A 20,748-nucleotide genomic window follows, 5' to 3' on the forward strand; every position below is an offset into this window, starting at 1 on the left:
TGCGAACCCATCTGGAGAAATGTAGTTTTTCATCTCCAAGCAAGCGAGAATAGAGGAATATCTTGTCTTATTTCTTTTAGCTTGTCTGAAATAAAACAAATAGAAACATTTAAAAGTTTCTATGGTCAATATCATTAGCACTCTTAACAATTGCATTTATTTGTTCGATTGGCTACAGAACAAACCACTGTTCCTCAATGACCAGTCATACCAGATGAATTCTGCTGAACTAAATTAGATATTAGACATGGACAAGTGTTTACTCGTTGTTTTTTGAAGGTGTGCTGTATGAAATGTAATTTTATTATTGTTTTTATATACAGGTAACTTATTTATTTTTAGTATGGAGAGCTCTGCTGTGACATGTGAATTTCCCTTTGGGAATTAATAAAGTCAAACAAAAAAAAAAGTTAAAAATGTATTATTTTTTATTTCATATATTACGTTTTTAGTTCTGATACTCCTAAAAATCATTCTTCATAAATCCGCAGATTTTTGTTTATACAAAATTCACTGCAGAAATAGAGAAAAATGTCAGCAGATTCGGTCTGGCCCTATATACAGTATAAGTCTTCTAAACTAATCCCAATTAAGAATATTTTTGTTTGTGTATACTGTATATGTGCAGTGCTCAGCATAAATATACCTCCTTTAAAAATGAATTTTCCTAATATTTTCTCAGTGAATAACGACATGTTTTATTAAACAGTTTGATTTATTACAGTAATAATGGGGTCGTCACCCAATGATTTTTAGAAATATAAATATAAAACATTTAAATTCTAATAGGGTTTTGCAACATTTATAAAATACAGACTTAAGTTCAACTAAATGAAAGATTTTTACAGTTCTCTGGATTTTTCCTCTTGATTAAAGTTTTATTTAATATTTTTACATAACATATTGATTTGTACTAATTTATGGACCATGATCTTCAGGTATCTTGTTATATTTGTTCAGGTTAGTTAGTTTTTGCTACTGACTAATCTAATGTTCACAAATATCTTATTGTATAACATTCTGCTAGTATAGAAATGATTAATTTAAAAGAGGTATCTGTAAGGGGACACTCTGTATACAGTATTTATACATAATGCTTCTTACTAAAGTCCAAACAAAACTTTCAAATTATATAAAACATCAAGTGATTAGCCGCCACAACCTAATAAACAAATCGCAAATGCAGAAAGAGCCAATTTCAGTGCACTCTGACACAAATTTATACATCACTTCATGAAATACAAGAGGAAATTTGAATACTAGGTATAGCGCTTCAGACTGGTACGTTCCCCGTTCCATCTGGGCTTATTACAGACACAATTATGGATTGTAAACTAGTTAATGAATACAAAGTAGGCTAAATCTATTGCAGTATTAATGTTTTAAAACACTGCGAACGCATCTGGAGAAATGCAGCTGGAGTTTTTCATCCACGAGCGAGCACAGATGAATATCTCACAACATAATTTCCCTCATCCAGATTTTTTTTAAGACCGCGGAAATGTATCCCATTCTATATTAATCCCACTCCGTACGCTGATGTTAGTAAGGAGCTCATATCTCCATTCTCCCTCCTTTTCCTCCTCCTCTTTTTTTTTTCTCCTGAAATTAGCACATTGAATGTCTCGGAGTTGCTGCTAATAGCAACAGCACCTCGGGATGGCAGGGGCTGTTCTGATCAGACAGACGAAGGCTTAACGTTTGACCTTGGGACACGATATTAAGCTATTGTGGGGACGGATGACATAAACTTGAGCTTATAATGGTAGAGGCACATGTGTCATGGATGCAAAAGGGACTTTCATGCATCAAAACAATGGAATACAGAATTAAATTATATATGTTTTGTGCATTCAAACATCTTTCGGTGTAGTAGTAGTTTATCGCATAACCCCCTGCAAAAATCTTTCTTTTTTAAGAATTCAGGGATATTTTGAACGCAAATAATTAAGTGATAATAGGGGCCTAATCATTTGGTACCCCCAAAATATCTTTCAAAAATTTTTTGGCATATTTTGAACACAAAAAAGTAAGGGCTAATAGGGGGGCGAATCATTTTGACAATATATATTGTTTATTTCTACACTGTACAAATATGATAAATAAGTCACAACAACATATGTCTTCGTGTTAACTATAACTTAATCAACTAAGTTCATGCTTCTAACTTTATATATTAAGTTAAATAAGCTCTTTTAAGTTGGTTTTATGTCATTTAAGTTAAAATGACCGATATGTTCAATTTGATTCAACTTAAAAAATGAAGGAAACCAGATTCTTTTTACAGCGTACATAAATATTGTGAATAATTACCAAAACCTTAATTTATTAAGTTATATAAGCTCTTTTAGGTAGGCTTAATGTCATTTAAGTTGAAATGACTCGTATGTTTAATTTGATTCAACTTAAAAATTTTAGGCAACCAGGATTTTTTTTTTATGTGTAAATAAATAGTTTAACTAATTAACATCCAAACCCTTAATTAAATAAGCTCTTTTAAATTGGTTTCATGTCATATAAGTTAAAATGACCAATCTGTTTAATTTGATTCAACTTAAAAATTTAAAGCAACCAGGATTTTTTAATATACATAAATATTGTAACTGAATAACATCTTAACTAAAATGTAAAATTTTTGAAGAAAAATTATACAAAACACACCTCAAGGGTGTAATAAATGCCACACTAAATGATTAAACAGATCACAGTCTAATAAACAGATCAAAAATGATAAAAGGCCATAATTCAGTTACTTTGACACAAATGTATATTCTAGTAATCAAAAAAATAATTATTGAAGATTATGAAACTTATTTAATTTAACAATTTACTAAGAATTTTTACTAAACTTAAGTAAACCTAAAATTTAGAAATCCATATTCTCTCAAATTTTGCAACCACACAGAAAACTTAATTAATTTAAACAAACACAACAATAATAAAAATTATTATTATTACTATTAATATTATTGTATATTTTGTTACTTTCTATTGATCGGAGTGGTAAGAGATTGTAACAACAGCTTCCGGTAATCATAATAAAAATCAGATAATAAACCAAACTTTACTGGGTTGCATCAATCAAAGGGTCGTACAAATTCCATTTAATAAGTCACACAGTATGATAAGCTGTTTATGAGATGATTTACGGGTTGGTCATGCAACTAAACATGTCTGTTTTACAATTTAAGTGAATATAACTTAATGTATTTAAGTGAATATAATGACATAATGTGGTTAATATTTTTTATTCATCACATACTATCCATGTGCACATATATACATTATTATTTACAAAGTTAATTGGACGAGGACACCAAAATGTGACCCATATTCAAATATTCATAAGACACAATCCTGCATATTGAGGAAAGCCAAACTACACGCACGAGCGACAGATAGTATCTAATATCTGTAGTCTTAAACATGGCTCACATTTGCTTTGACTCAAAGTGCAGTAATCTGCCTAATTTATTCACAGGCATTCGCAGTTTCAAAAATAGCTCATCTCGTATGTGCGAATATAAACCCTTTAATTATGCTTTTGACAATGTTTCAGTAAACCCAAGGCCAGAATGACACCACAAGACAAAGAGGATGCGCTTCCACATCCTTGCTTCGGACTGAACCTTTGCTATTTGTGCAACTTTGTTGTGTTCTTCCAGTCCTCCGAGAGAATCATTTGATCTTGTTTAGTTCATTATTCATCTAGAGGGAACCTGCTGCGGCTTGTGTATAAATGCCATATGAAAGCATTGTGATCTGAGGATGCAGCTTCACTTTTATCCTCACTCCCCAAACAGATCAATTAGTAAAACTAAACAGTAAATTATTAATCGCATTGCTTTGTGTCCCGGTTTCATCAGCATCAGGAAAACAGTTCGTTAGTGCAGGAAAAACGGGTGATTGAGTGGAGACGAAAGCCGAACTGATGCCACTCCAGCTTCGGAGGGGCGGAATTAAGCGAGCTGTCCGTCAACATCATGTGACGTCCCTTTATCGCACCTGCGCGAAACGGGGTCAATCTGTGTTTCAAAGTCACGGGTGACATATGCCGCCCGATGGGGGCTTGGTGTGCGAGGAAAAAAACACACGCAGGACACACCCTGCAATCAAATAATATTTTTGCACGGAATATTTAAATGAGGCGAATTTTAACGAGCCGCGCTCATTTGCACGCAACCAAGGGGACGTTTCAAATGAGTCCCTTATTTGTCAGGAGACGGCCAGGTGTATAAACTTCTTTTTTTTTTTCTCCCCAGAATAAAATCTGAATTCACAGGTCCTCTCTGGGGCAGCAGATTGCTCCACTGTTCTGAGTTGGGCAATTTGAATAAATTATTCGAGGAGGGGGGGGGGGGGGGGGGGGGGGGGGGGGGGGGCCCTAGAAAGAGAAAGAGAAGGGCTTGGTGGTTCATTTTGCACGAAATTATATTTTTGCTGGAAAGGTTAATTTTGAAGGGAGCCGGAATGGCTGGGAACGCTGCAGTCGCTGGATGGTGTTGCTGGAGGTGGCTGCAGTTATTAAAAGCGATTGCGTTTTCTGCCGGATCTCTCCAGAGAGAAGAATCAGTGGAGATGTTAAACCTTGCTTGACACCCCAGTTGGATAATTGTGGGTGTGGAAGCTAATCAGCAGAACATGTCTCCTCGATTTAAATCTTGTCAGTTAGTCGAGATTAGACCCTCCCGCATTGGGTACCATTAGCTTTGTTGCATGTCAATGTGCTGGAGAAGCTGTTGGCAAGGTCCGGCTGCAAGGGTAAAAGACGAGGCAGATGGGGAGGACCGCAGAAACACACACGTTCCCTTGGTGATGTTATGCGGCGTTTGAAATTGCGTTTGTTACCACTGACCCAAGTGTGAGCCCGAGGAAAGAAAGAGGGAAAAAAAGAAGGATTTGTTCTGATTCTTACTCTGAGAAATATGGAGGGGGAAAAATGATCGTTTGTACAGTGAAAATCGATGATCAAAGAAAGGTCAACAAACCATGATTTGATCAATTGAATGTAAAATACGTGATTTGATGCATTAAATATTGCTGATTAAAGCCATTTTTTTTTAATTTAAATGACAAAATGCGTCATTTTTACGTTGAATTTTGATTCAAAACTAAACTAAATCTATCCATCTATATATAGAACGCCAGTCTCCAAAAATACATACATATAGATTTGTTGAATGTGCAAAACAAACAAAAAATAAACAATCAAACAAACAAAAGCAGGTAAAACATATCTATAATATGCCAAAAACAAATAGACAAACAAGTGAATGAATGAATAATCAAGCAACTTGATATATATATATATATATAATTGGTCATGTTCAGACTTCAGAAATGCATATGTATTTCTTCTCAAAGATATGAAGACTAAAAATGACAACAAAAATGCATGAATATATGAATGTGCAAAAAGATGTGGAGGAAAAAATGTCCATTACATCACATAAAACATGCAAAAAAGAAAAAAGAAAAAAAAATGGCTTAAAATATTACACATTTTCCCGGAAACATTCATATTTTATCCGTGTCCAGACTTCATAAAGGCACATATGTATTTCTGTTCAGAGATATTAAATTATAGCTGAGCTCTTGCTTGAGTGGGATTGTGAAATCCATACATTGACAGCGTAAATGGCCAATAATCTTTGACAGCGTGATCTCATTAATAAAGGGAGGGCATAAATTCTGCGCGCTTCCAAAGGACGACTAATTCAAGAATGTGCAGTGAATTTTATAGCCGCAGTCTGGCTGGACGAGGGCCAGGCCTTCGCATTCCCACCCTGTACGGTAAATATTTGCAACAGATTTCTAGCTGCAGGACAAAAGCTTCTTTCAGCGAGCGGCTGCCGTAGCCTCGCGGCGAACGCTGGGTCAGGCCAAATAAACAACAAAACGGTGCCAAGTTCACCGGCCCTGCTGATTTCTGCATACCAGCACTACTCCTCATCACAGCGGCCTGAGTGCTGACAGATGTTCCTGCACTCTCTCTATTCAGAAGACACACCACATACAACATCTGCAACCTGCACAGGACAGTTTTGCACCCTGAACTGACTGTCTTGATGCACAGTTCTGGTCTGTTTGTGATTGATTCATTAGTGCATAGTATTGAAAAGAGTTTAATAAAGAAAAGGGGATTTAACGTGTAGATCATATAGTAAAAGTCTGCTTGCGAATGTCAACTGTTTGTGATCGTACACTGATTCTGTAGCTCAAACAAGTGCCAAATCAAAGGTTTAGTTCTGAGAATGCATGCACTGATGTACAGTTGCTATCAGAATTATTACCTCTAGAGGAGAGAAGATTTGTTCAACACATTTCTAAACATAATAGTTTTAATAACTCATTTCTAATAACTGACTTATTTGATCTTTGCCATGATGACAGTAAATAATATTTGACTAGATATTTTTCAAGACAGTTTAAAGTGACATTTAAAGGCTTAACTAGGTAATTAGGTTAACTAGGCAGGTTAGGGTAATTAGGCAAGTTATTGAATAATGATGGTTTGTTCTGTAGACTATTAATATATATATATAGCTTAAAGGGGCTAATAATTACATATTTTATTTTAGCCGAAATAAAACAAATAAGACTTTCTCCGGAAGAAAAAATATTATCAGACATACGGTGATACTGTGAAAATTTCCTTGCTCTGTTAAACATCATATAGGAATTATTTTAAAAAGAAATAAAATTCAATGGAGGTTTAATAAATCTGATTGCATCTGTAAGTGACATGCATCTATTTGATTTAAGATGCTTCACTTTTAAAAACATAATAATAAAATAAAATAAACAAGCAGTTTTATATATTTATCTTTTAGATTAAAATATTCTTAAATCATGATGCATTTATTTAAGAAAGGAACGTGATTTAAGATATTAACTTTTGTTTTCTACACTCAAAAAATGACTACTGATTCTTGTTCAAACTACTTATTTAAAAAGAGTTAAAACAACTCAATTCTTAAGTTTTTTTTTTTGGACAACCTAATTGTTTTAATTGTTCAATCCGATTAAAATTGTAAAAATGATTAAGGTAACTTAATTGATTTGTGTTGTGACAACATGAAAGAACTGTGTGGAATTTTTCAGTGTAACAGCAGAATCAAAATTAAGTGAGTTTAAGCTTAAAGCAAGAATAAATACCTTCCATATTGAGAATTTCACTGCAAATTTTAGAAATAACTTAAAAGAAACAACGAGCAACACATTAAACCAAGTTTTGAGGCAGAAGGACTAGTGTTTTCATGCAAAGCGTTTTTGTAGAGCATTTGTGTCAGAAAAATAAACATTAATGGTACATACATATTTGTATTTAATTACAGAAATAATATTTTTCAACTAATTTTTTGGACCATGTAACTTCATATCTAATGTCATAACAAAGTTACCTAATTTTTATTGGTCATCCAATCATAACATTTTCTTGCTACGCTGTGAAAAGCGATGAGTTAAAAAAAGTGAGCAAAACAGCAAAACTGTTAAGTTGACTTTGGGTTTACTCACTCAAAGTGTGTGAAGTTAAATAATCAGTTTTTACTTTTTATTTCCCCCCTAAAATATATAAATCATGCGTAGTGCATTTTTTTTTTAATAACTGATTTATTTAATCTTTCCCATGATGACAGTGCATAATATTTGACTAGATATTTTTCAAGATACTAGGCTAATAATATTAACCTTAAAATGATAAAAAAAAAAAATTAAAAATTGCTTTTATTCTAGCCGAAATAAAACAAATAAGATTCTCCAGAAGAAAAACATTATCTGAAATACCGTGAAAAATTCCTTGCTCTGTTAATCTTGATTTTGAAAATTTTTTAACTCTATGTCGCAGTAAAACAAAATATGGCAATGTCAGATTTTTCCATTATCGTGCATCCCTAATACACACTTATATTCATCGAGAAACAGAGAAAGAGAGAGAGAGTTCAGCTCTGTGATTAGTGGGATCAAGGCTGGGATCAAGGCTGCATGTGCTGTGAGGTTGTTGTGGTTGTAGGCCTGCGGCTCCAGAGCTGTTTATAAACAGTTGTTTCTGGCTATTGAGCTGAATCACCAACAAATCCACGCGCCACAAGAGGCGACAGCAACAGGCGAGACTAGCAGACCGAAACACCGACCCATAACCACACACGTTAACACCCCTCTGAGTGGAGCTGAGCCTGTGGCGAAAAAAACACACACACACACACACTTTCTATTACCAACGAAAAGCTTGATCTGTTCAATTGTAGCCCAGACGCAGCTGTTTGTGTGTGTTGCCTGTGAGAGCTAATAATCATCTGTCCTGTATTATATTCATAATTTAAATAAAGATATGCGGTTTGTCTCATTTTAAATGTAATGAATCATCCGGAAAAAAAAAATTATTAATTTAAAACTAAATATGGAGATTGTTTCGCTCCGGCAATATGTCACAGAGCTAAAATCATTAAATGTTGTCAGAGGCCATGTTGCAGTTTTATTTAGGAGTTTTAATAGCCACTGAAGCATTAATTATTGATAAGCCCCACGATTGATTGGCTGACTAGATAATGTAATTGAAAAATGAAAATCATCACAGTGAGTGTCTGGAGTGTCTGAAATCGACAGTGTGTGTGTCTGCATCTTAGGGGATCACCCTATGTAGGATTTCATCATTACTGCCAGACTATAAAAGTAGTGCTGTGATTAAAAAAAGCTGATTGATTTGGCTCTCATTGGAATTAGCCGTCCCTGCTTTGTCTGAGGGCCCGGTCTGAGTGAGAGTGTGTGTGGGTGTGTGCGGGGGGAAACACTGCTGTCTGTGCGTTCTTGTCGTCAAAAGGTGGCCCCACTCCCTCACATTTTATTCTCACTGCGTTTCTCTCTCTCTCAAATATAGGCGGCTGTGCTAAAGATATCAGTGCCACACACACACAATACACCTATTGATTTTACTATCTGCTGCAATGAGTGATCGTCCACGTCCAATTCCACAATCCAAAGATGAGTTCGATATCCATACGGATGCTGCAAATATATTTCATTAGCAGAAACTGGAAATGGGAAAATATGATTTGATATATATAAAAGATAGCAATTGTGAATGAGCAGAGGTCAAGCCGTTATCTACAATCACAAAAAAACACATTCATATACTTTTAAAATGATCTGAAAATAAAATTATAATAGTGCTTTTTTTTCTTAGCTTTACAGATTGTAAAAATGTGCATTTTTTTGTAGTTATTTTTATAGTGTAAATAGTTAAATATTGTATAAATATGCATATTTTTTCAGAGGGAATGCCTCTTTCCTCTCAAATGTTGTCACTAAGCAATGTCTATATACACTGTTTTGATTAATTTACATAAAACAAAAAGGAAATAACTCGCATATGCCACGATTCTGAAACACCAGAGGTCAAACTACTTTCATCAAAAAAGAGAAACAGATGTTATAAAGTAAAATAAATAAATAAAATAAATATTAGTGATGCATAAATAAAAACTATTTTAAAAAGTCTTATTTTCAGCTTTAAATATTTTCTAGAAAGAAAGTTCAACTAATATTTAATATATTTCAGATTTAAATATATTGAATGTACATACATGCATATTAGGGCTGCACAATATATCGTTTCAGCATCGATACCGCAATGTGTGCATTTGCAATAGTGACATGGTACACTATGCGATGTTAATGTGAATTATAGTTGACGGAGCTACAGAACACATGTGATTTGTAGAGTCGCTGCGAAGTTTAAACCATAATAGAGTGAGGTTTATGATTGGATATGTTTTTAAGGCCTGTGAATGAGCATTTCAAGAGTTTAGAATATTTGGACACAAAAAATATGATGTTTGGAGGTAACAAAAATGTATTGTATTGAACTATTTATACAGAATTTATACAATTTATGCAAAAAATAAATAAATAAATAAGATAAATAAAAATCGCACTTACAATTTTGTCTTGTTTCTAGTCCAAATATCTGTAAGTCAAAGCGAATACAAGATCATTTTTGCTTACGCCACTGGCAGATATATGACTTGTTTTAACGAAAAACCTTTCATTTTGATTTATTTCTTCTAAAGGTGAAATCAAAACAATATTTTACTTGATCTAAAAGTTTTTTTTGATATTTGCACTAGAAACGAGACAAAGCAGTGCAGGAAAAGCATTTTTTGCATTGTGATTTATTCAATTTCTATACCTGATTACTTTTAGACTCCCCAGAAAACTGTCAATAGAGCTATTCAAACCATCTTATAAAACTGTATTCATATCACAATGTTTAATGCAGAAAAAAAAATATTGTAATATCAGATTTTTCCAATATCGTGCTGCTCTAATGCATACATACATAGGGCTCTATTTTAACGATCTAGGTGCAAAGTCTAAAGGCATTAAAGGCATGTCCAAATTCACTTTTGCTATTTTAAAGACGGAAAAATATGGTCTGCGCCCTGGCGCATGGTCTAACAGGGTTGTGCTTATTCTCTTCATAGGTTATGGGTGTGTTTTGAGCATAACGTGCATTGAACCAATCAGAGTCTCATCTCCCATTCCCTTTAAGAGTCAGTTGCATGTTTCTATTTAAGAGTCAGTTGCATGTTTCCCTTTAAGAGAATTGGTGCATTTGCTTTTTAGGTGGCAGACTTTATAAGTGGAAAAACTGAACACTTCACCAGAAACAAAACAGTTTAACAGACGATCTGCATCAAGGATAAAGAACGAGTCCCCTCCACTCGGCCTTTTTACTTTCTCTTTACTTTTACTCTTTTCTCCTTTACTTTCATGGATAAGGAAACAGTGTTGTACACACTCCACTGAAGACATCCATTAGCCGACATATTTAATTTCGTTTGTTAAGTGCAAAGATTTGTTTCAAAACTATTTCTAAATTCAGGTCTAATCTCCAGCAAACGAATAAATGAACAATAATAACGAAGTGTGGTCAAAGGAGTTATATCCAAACACAAGTCTTATTCTTATGCCCATATAGTTATGCAGACGTCTCCAAAACCCGACAGGTAGACAAATCTAAACTTGTTTTTATTAAAACAAAAATAAATATGCATATAATAAATAATACTAATAATAATAACATTATACAAAAGCAAATTGTCATAAATAAACCGAAAAAAAAAAAACCCTGACATGAAGAAGTCATGTAGGTAGGGATTTTTCTATTAATTTATTACAATTTTATTTTTTGTAACATTTTAATCCTTTAATTTTTTTTCAAGAGCCCACAAATTGGCGCAAATGGATGTCCTATTTAAACAACGTGGCGCAAACTGTAAAAATTAGGGCTGCGCTGGTCTGAAAATAGCAGCATATCGCGCCAAACACATCTTGCGCCTTTTTGCGCCAGGTGTATGATAGGGCCCATAGTAAGCAAAACAAAACAAAGTTATTCACTGAACATTATTCGGATTTAAATAAAATATACAAACAAACAAAGAATGGATTTACATGTGTCCTATATTTCAAACATTTAACAAAACAGAAATAAATCTACAAACATAATATTAAATATCTGTGACTGTCAACTAGAGGGTTGCAATACAAATCTTACATACATTCCAATACTATTTCTGTTTACTTTTTATTGTACTGGGATATTTATTTAACTTGAAAACCACCTATTTAACTGACATTCACATCAAAGCCCTTTCACATCATTGTCCTTCAACCCTACGTTCCCATTCTCGCTCCAACACATTCAAATAACATTAAACCAACTTTCCCCAACTTCCAGAGCAGCCATGAAGAGCGAGTGAGAGTTGAGCATCTGTAAAGGAGGGCGGCAGTACATCGTCTTACACGCACACACAAGCAGACAGACACTAGCGTATCTTTTGTGCTCGCCGCAGAGGGGCTGATGTGTGTTAATCGGAAGCCCTCTTGCCCTGCCTGGGTGTTAATTCAGCAAGCTGTTAAAGAGAGCCGCAGATTAACAGATAAAGGTGCCGCGTGTTGAGGTCAGCCTGATATGGACTCCCGACCAACCCTGGCGCTTGTCAGATGCCTGCGTGGATTAACACACACCGCAGCGTCCCGTCGTGGAGGGTCACAGGTCAAGCTTTTAGCCCCTATCATCAGAATGTTTGTGCGCCAGTTCATTCTAAGCGAGAAAAGAGGAGAGCCCGTCGTAAGGGATTACAGAGCGAGGCATAAATTGGGAGGATTTTATTTTGTAAATGCTGCAGATGTGTCCGTTAAGATGTGAGATAAGAGAGAGAGAGAAAAAATGAAATATGTGGAACATGAAACTCTGCAAATTTGACTTATAACAAGCAAAATTACGCTCGCTGTCGTTTAAATTATGGCTGCCCTCTATAAAGGTGTCTTTTAGGTGCATTAATTGAATTCGGCAGTATTTTCCAATAATAATCTGTAAAGTTCATCCGTCCATCGCTCACTGGATCCCCGCTGCGTGCGCGAGGAGGACGTATCTATTTCAGTGGCTTAATTTATTTTCATGATTCGCTGATAATGACTGCCATGCAGGCTGTACATCAGAATTAACCTTCATTTCACTGAGGTATATTACGATGACAGTCTCCGACACATTTCACCTACACAAAGGGCATTTTCTCTCTCTCTCTCTCTCTCTCCATCTCCCTCTCTTTTTCTCCTGGCTTTATAATCATCCTCGGCAGACGAAGATTGTTTTGATAGCCGATTAATTTTCATAGGAAATCAAGTGGCCGGCTCTCCCAAAAGGCACACATTGCAATTTTATTTAATCCTTCATATTATTATTATTATTATTATTATTTAAATGCACATGCAATTTGTTTCAATGCAATTATTTATCCTGGCGAATTATTTCCCGACATAACTACGGAAAAAAAGTGGTGTAAATTAATCAGGCGCATATCAAGCTTTCTAATTTCTATGCAAACCATTAAGTGTCAGATATGAATTTGGCCATTTGCTATGGTCTCAGTCAAAGGATTTCATTAGGGGGCTGACGTCAAGTTTTTTTTTTTTTTTTGAGAGAGAGAGAAGCGCGAGCCGGATCATTCCTGTCCTATTTTCTCCCTCATGAGCTCTTTGTTCTTCTAGCCTTTGTAGGATCTTTGCACTAAAAAGGACTATGCAAATTGCAATAATAGATTTCGCTAAGCGCCACGGCAATACCATGATAGCCTATTTAGGAGAAAACCAAAGCAATATTCAATTTACGGTATTAACCCAGGCACATGCAAAGGTTGCCAAAAAAGTGATTAAGAAATTACAGAAATGGTTGAAAACGAGTCTCTCTCTCTCTCTGTGTGCGTGCGTGTCTCTCCTCCCTCCCTCCATTTATTCGTTCGTCCGCACACAATGACATGGCAAACATAATGAGGGTGGACTGGTAATTAGAATGTTCTGGAGAGCTGGAATATAGTGAGTTTACCCAGGGCTACTGATGCTGAGAGGTGAAACTGGCGGAGTGAGGTCTGGAAGGTTTACTGCCAAGAGCCGTACCGGACCTGTGCGGATCATATGACCACTGAAGACTCATTAATATTCATATTTCTGAGGAGGTGAAAGAAAATGATGCCGTTTTTGGAATGAATAGTGCAATAGCAATAATGCTGGAATAACATGTACAGGAATTAAATAGTGTACATGCAATAATAATAATCATGAAGAACATTTTAAACATGCTAAATTATTAAATAAATTAGATCAATAGATTAATCAATCAATCAATCAATCAATTTCACAACACAATAACAATCATTCCTAAATCATTTAACCTAATAATAATAATAATAATAATAATAATAATAATAATAATAATAATGATGATGATAAGAATAATAATAATAGTAGTAGTAATAACAATTGTATTATTATTTTTTATTATTATTATTATTATTATTACTATTATTATTATTGCTATTATTATTATTATTATTATTATTGCTATTATTATTATTATTATTATTATTATTATTTTATTATTATTATTTTATTATTATTATTATTATTATTATTATTATTATTATTGATATTATTTTATTATTACTATTATTATTATTATTATTATTATTATTATTATTATTATTATTATTGATATTATTATTATTATTTTAATTTTAATTATTGCTATTATTATTATTATTGCTATTATTATTATTATTATTTTTGCTATAATTATTTTTTATTAATACTATTGCTATTATTATTATTATTATTATTATTATTGTTGTTGCTAATATTATTATTATCATAATTATTATTGCTGTTATTATTACTATTATTATTATTATTATTATTGCTATTATTATTATTATTATTATTATTATTATTATTATTATTATTACTGCTGTTATTGTCATTACTATTATTGCTAATATTATTGCTATTATCATTATTATTGTTGTTGTTGTTATTATTGCTATTTTTCTTCTTCTTCCTCTATTATTATTATTATTATTATTATTATTATTATTATTATTATATCCTTTGTGAAGTTAACATTATTATTATTATTATTATTATTATTATTATTATTATTATTATTATTATTATTATATTATTATATTATATAATAATAATAATAATTATTATTATTATTAGTATTATTATTATTGCTATTATTATTATTATTATTATTATTGCTGTTATTATTATTATTATTATTATTATTGCTATTATTATTGCTATTATCATTATTATTGTTGTTGTTGTTATTATTGATTTTATTATTTTTTTTATTATTATTATTAACATTAGCAATCATCGTCACCACATGATACATTTTGACACAAAAACATGTCAGTAACCATAAAATATGATTTTAAGTAGTATATTTTTAGTATGAAAATACTCTTCTGCCTTTCACAATTTTAAGTTGACTGTACATAATTAGTTGTGATTAATAATTTATTCATTTTCTGTCAGTTTACATTTACTGTTACATTTACCTATTTCACAACTTTTTATTATTATTATAATTTTTTTTTTTACAATTTTTGTTCACTTTTCACTGTTAAGGATTTCCCAGTGTCAGAAATAAATGGTACAGACTACATCTACAGTCTATAATAATTATAATAAAAAAAAATCAATAACAAAAACATTTTAAATAGTTTTTGATGTCTGTTTTAGACATCCTACACAACTGCCCAATCACAATAAAGGCAATCAATGCCTATTAATATATACACAGCATAGAGACAACTCAACAGGACGCAACACAAGATTCAAACCTGCATCTCCCAACTGAACACCACAGCTCCATCTTTCAGGACCATATCACTTAAGCCACAGCTCTGACAATCAACAACAATTTCAGTTCCCACTGTATCCGCTGCTCATCCAGAGACCCCGCAGGTAGAGCTGCATCTCCGCAAATAAATACAATCAATCCCACATTTACATACAAATAGGCTTCTTAGCCCTCCGACGGGAGCAAATATATTCACTCTACACGGCAATTTCATATTTATCATCCGATGGCTTATTGATTGTTTCTTTATTTCCCCCTGACTTCATCTTCAAAGAAATTCCCCCCTTCATTTTATTAGCGGCTATATTGAGGGCCATGTTTAGTAGATACGGCACGCGTGTTTCATCATTTCCTGGCGGCCCAGATTATGACTATTGACATTGTCACTTCTCTCAGCACTTATCGTTGCTTACCGGTGGCTATCAGTGCATCGGCGCGCCACTTAAAGGCCGTAAACCATGCGTCTAATATGCCTCATTCGCTTTGTGTCAAGCTGACAGCCCAACACGCTCAAATAGATGTCAATCCCACCACAGGACAAATATCCACGGCGGCAAGCGTGACCGACGCAGTGTGTTAACACAGCAGCCCCATACATACAGCTACGGCCTGACACGTATAATAACTTACGCAAGGTATCACTTCCTGCGACGGTTTGTAAGTCTGTCGTGGTGAAAAATGCAACTTCCTCCCCCCGTCGTAATTAAAGTGTCAGAATGCAGGCCCGGCTCGCAGACAATAACCCTGCTAGCTTTAATTTGAATAGGCAATCTCTGCTTTGGCTATGCATTAAGAGAACATCTGAGATATTGCTCTATTAACTGTTTCACTCACCCAGCGCTGGCCTTTTAATTAGAGTTTAATAGCAGTTATTAACTCATTACGGGGCATGGGGGAGCATTCGTAGCTACTGTGACCTCTAGCAAAGTTGACACTTCAATGGTAGAATATTTCCCCGAAAATTCATTCATTTAATTGTGACCTATGCAAATGCGGAGTTCGTCATTACAACCCAGCTGCAATAATTAACTAGAGTGCCTCAAATTAAAATATAAATGGAGGGATTGTGTGTCAGCCGTGGCGTGGAGGGAGAAAAAAAAATGAAGGAGAAAAAAAAATTGAGAATTCATTTGTTTGAATTGTTTTAAATGAACCCGGCTCTGTTGGCAAAAGCCGCACGCTTTGTTTTGTAAATGGGAAAGATATCGGAGTATCTGAGATGATAGTGTGTGAGACTTTCTGAAGTTGAATTCATGCCTTTCTCGCTCTCTCTCTCTCACACACACACACAAACAAACTCTCACCCTCGTTTCACACATCTGAACATGTGCCACATCACATGTCGGCACTCGGGGATCCTGTGAACAAACTTATTACGACTTGTTTTTCACATTTAATTTGTTTGCTCGAAGACACTAAGTGGTTTATCAACACGTTAGAGTTACTCGACACCACCGCTGTCATGTGATGCAACAAAACAACACATCTGCAGTCTGTATATGAAAATATATCAGGAATATGATGCCTTCAAAGAGTGAAGGTCAGAAGTCACAGAAACAGCCCTGCAGGAGTCGAGAAATGAAGTCCTTTAAGAGGATATTTGTCAGGGTCAGAAAGTGAGATAAACACCCTCCTAGATAATTCTTAGAAGGCTTATCAAGAATGAATGTTTGCCTAAAAATACACATACAAACATACTTTTTTGATTCCTAGAAATAATATCAAAGAAAACAAACAAACAAGCATCTATATAAAATATTAAAATATATATACACAATCTACTTTTGAAATGTTGGCTTTGAATGATTTTTGTGCACGGTATTGTGAAAACTAACTGGGGATATATTAATAAATACTAAATTGTGTGGCTGTAAAATAAGGTTGAACTGTATTTTTTATAATTCTTTATTCGGGGTTTTTCACCTTTATTGGATAGGACAGTAGAGAGTATTGACTGGAAAGCATGGGGAGCAGAGAGAGGGGAAGGATCGGCATAGGACCACGAGGCGGAATCGAACTTGGGTCGCCGTGAGCACCGGAGTGCATGTGTTGACGCACTAACCACTACACCACTGGCGCCAACATTGAACTAGTTTTTCATTTGTGTTCATGTAAATACAATTAATAGTGTGGGAATATCTATGCGAATGTGAGAGTTTTTCTCTTTCATAATTGCAAAGATTAAATATTGTCTGAGATATTATCTGAGATATCTGTGATGTGCTTATGAATATGTGTGTTTAAAGTCTCTTTCTTTCTCTCTCTATATAAATATATATGTATGTATATAAAGTTGAAGTCAGAATTATTAGCCCCCTTGAATTATTAGCCCCTCTGTTTATTTGTTTCCCCAATTTCTGTTTAATGGAGAGAATATTTTTTCAGCACATTTCTAAACATAATAGTTTTATTAATTCATCTCTAATAACTGATTTATTTTATCTTTGTCATGATGACAGTAAATAATATTTGACTAAATATTCAGATCAAGACACTTCTGTACAGCTCAAAGTGACATTTAAAGGCTTAACTAGGTTAATTAGGTTAACTAGGCAGGTTAGGGTAATTAGGCAAGTTATTGTATATTAATGGTTTGTTCTGTCGACTATCAAAAATATATACCTTAAAGGGGCTAATAATTTTGACTAAAATGGTTTTATTCTAGCCAAAATAAAACAAATAAGACTTTATGCAGAAGAAAAAATATTATCAGACATACTGATGTTACAGACATACATATCAAACATTTCCTTGCTCTGTTAAACATCATTTGGGAAATATTTAAAAAAGAAAAAAAAATTCAAAGGGGGGCCAATAATTCTGACTTCAACTGTATGTATGTTATATATACACATACATAAATACATATAGTTGAAATCAGAATTATTAAACCCCTTTGAATTTTTTTTCTTTTCTAAATATTTTCCAAATGATGTTTAACAAAGCAAGCAATTTTTCACAGTATGTCTGATAATATTTTTTCTTCTGGAAAAAGTCTTATTTGTTTTATTTTGGCTAGAATAAAAGCAGTTTCTAATTTTTAAACTCCATTTTAAGGTCAAAATTATTAGCCCCTTTAAGCTAGATTTTTTTTGATAGTCTACAGAAAAAACCATGGTTATATAATAACTTGCCTAATTACCCTAACCTGCCCAGTTACTGTAATTAACCTAGTTAAGCCTTTAAATGTCACTTTAACTGAAAACTATCTTGAAAAATATTTAGTCAAATATTATTCACTGTCATCATGTCAAAGATAAATCAGTTATTAGAAATGAGTTATTAAAACTATTATGTTTAGAAATGTGTTGAAAAAAAAATCTCTCCGTTAAACAGGAATTGGGGAAAAAAATAAATGGGGGGGGGGGGGGGGGGGTTGGCGCTAATAATTCTGACTTTAACTGTACATACATACATACATACATACATACATACATACATACATACATACATACATAAATGCATGTATACATATTAACAATAGATATTAGCACCTGCATTAGTACATATGTACAATATAAAGGCTACATCAGTGGTACTTTTAATATAATAAATAAAACATTAAGATTGATGATCGTTATTAATGCCTGAGTCCCTAAGGATTTAAGCAACACTACGTTAGAATGAAAAAAAAATGCATTCGAATCACTAAATGCACAGCCATCAATATCTATTCATGCTTATTAAGCAAAATTAAGACTTGCTTTAAGTTTGATGATACTCATCAGATCGAACGTGTCTACAGCTGAGATTGCAGTCATCCCGTCCTCCCTGGAAACACACACACATGCACACACAACCTGCCTGATTTTCATTTATAACGCCCTCTTCAAATCGCCCGAAGGAAAAGTTTGATTCAAACAGGGGAGGGGGAGTAAAAAAACACCTCACAAATTAACAAAACTGTCACTCAGGAATTACAGCGGGCTGAACGCTGCAAAATGCATTCTTTGAAGTCCTCATTTCAGCAAAATTATATGAAAAAAAAAACTTTATATCTAATTAAAATGATAACTGTATTCTCATTTTTCAAACTCTCCATATCCTGAGGGCCAATTGGGATGAGTGGGTTTTTTTTCCTGGCGTTTTATTTTTTTTTTCGCCGTCTCTTCACCGCTGCGGCGTGCTGAACTGCTCCTACAGCAGGATCACATCATTACCATCTCCCCAGCTGAGTCGCCAGCAACCATTATCATGCAGCATTATTAATCTTCTTGTCTTATCAACTTGCAAATCACAAACCATTGAGCCTTATGGCGTGGTTTTGGGTCCACGGTTATTCATTTTGTAGGTCTACCTAGCCTCCAAGTCCTCTTAATCACCTGACGATTGTCAGTCTCTTCCTTTTGCCCTGCCCCCGGTGGCCTTAAAAAAAAAAAGAAAGAAAAAAGTCTTTTACCCCCTTTATTTCTCCATCTTACGATTTTTTTTCTGAGGGTCCCTGCTTTTGAACCGACTAGACAGTGAAGGGGATAAATTTCATTAATAGAAGAGAATTAACATCCCACTGCCATGAGATGACCTCTTTTCCTGACACGTATGTCTAAGTCATTCTTGTCATTTTTTTTATTCGCCATTAACATTCTTGGAAAGAAACGACAGTGGCGTATAGGACTGATAGAGGGGAAAAAATAAAGATAAAATTCTTTCAAACTAGATAAACCCACCCTCAGTTTTTGCTTTGGATTTAGTTTGCTTTTCTTTCTTTTTTATTGCATTTTAATTGTATATATAAATTTCAATACAACAGAAAGAACGATAATTAAAAAAAATAAAACAACAAATACTACTTTATGTATATATATATATATTATTATTATTATTATTATATATTATATTAAATATATAATTTACATTAACATACATAGCAACCTCCCTTCGTATTTATCAATTAATACATTTCCAACTGCACCACATTTTAGAACTATTTGAAAGATCCCCAAAATCCTTCAAATGGCTTGTATTTATCTCTTAATATACAGGTTTATCTATTATATTTGGATTTTTCCAATTAAGGGCGTACTCACACTATGTACAGTTGCCTTGAACCGGGCCAAAGCATGCTTGTCCCCCTGACGGCCCGCACTCACATTTCATTCGGGCCTGGGCTTGCTTACGTCATCGATGATGCGCTGTTCAGTAAGCGCTTTCGCTCAACACAGTGGAGATTTCTTTAGTTAAATCGTTTTAGTTGTTTGGAATGCGTTTGGGACGCAGTCAAATATTTCACCGAACAGATCCGCCACTTTTGACGCTCATAAACAATCATAAAGTCCTCCTGCTGCAGGAATCAGGAGGTTTGCTGAAGCTGTAGTGCAGTGAGGGGTTTGCGTCTTTAATAATCTACGACAGTTTGTGCTCATTGAGCAGTAAGAATTATTAATAAATCCATATCAAAAAGTCCAGTAAAAGTCACGTCTTGTTATCAGTTTCGGGCTCAGGCGCACTTTGCACTCACACTACAAGTGTACCAAGTCAAAACCCAAGTGAACTGCGCTCTGGCACACCTCTTTCAAATGGGCCAGGGCCGGCCAAGT

The sequence above is a fragment of the Danio aesculapii genome, chromosome 4 (genome assembly GCF_903798145.1).
Source record: "Danio aesculapii chromosome 4, fDanAes4.1, whole genome shotgun sequence".
NCBI lineage: Eukaryota > Metazoa > Chordata > Actinopteri > Cypriniformes > Danionidae > Danio > Danio aesculapii.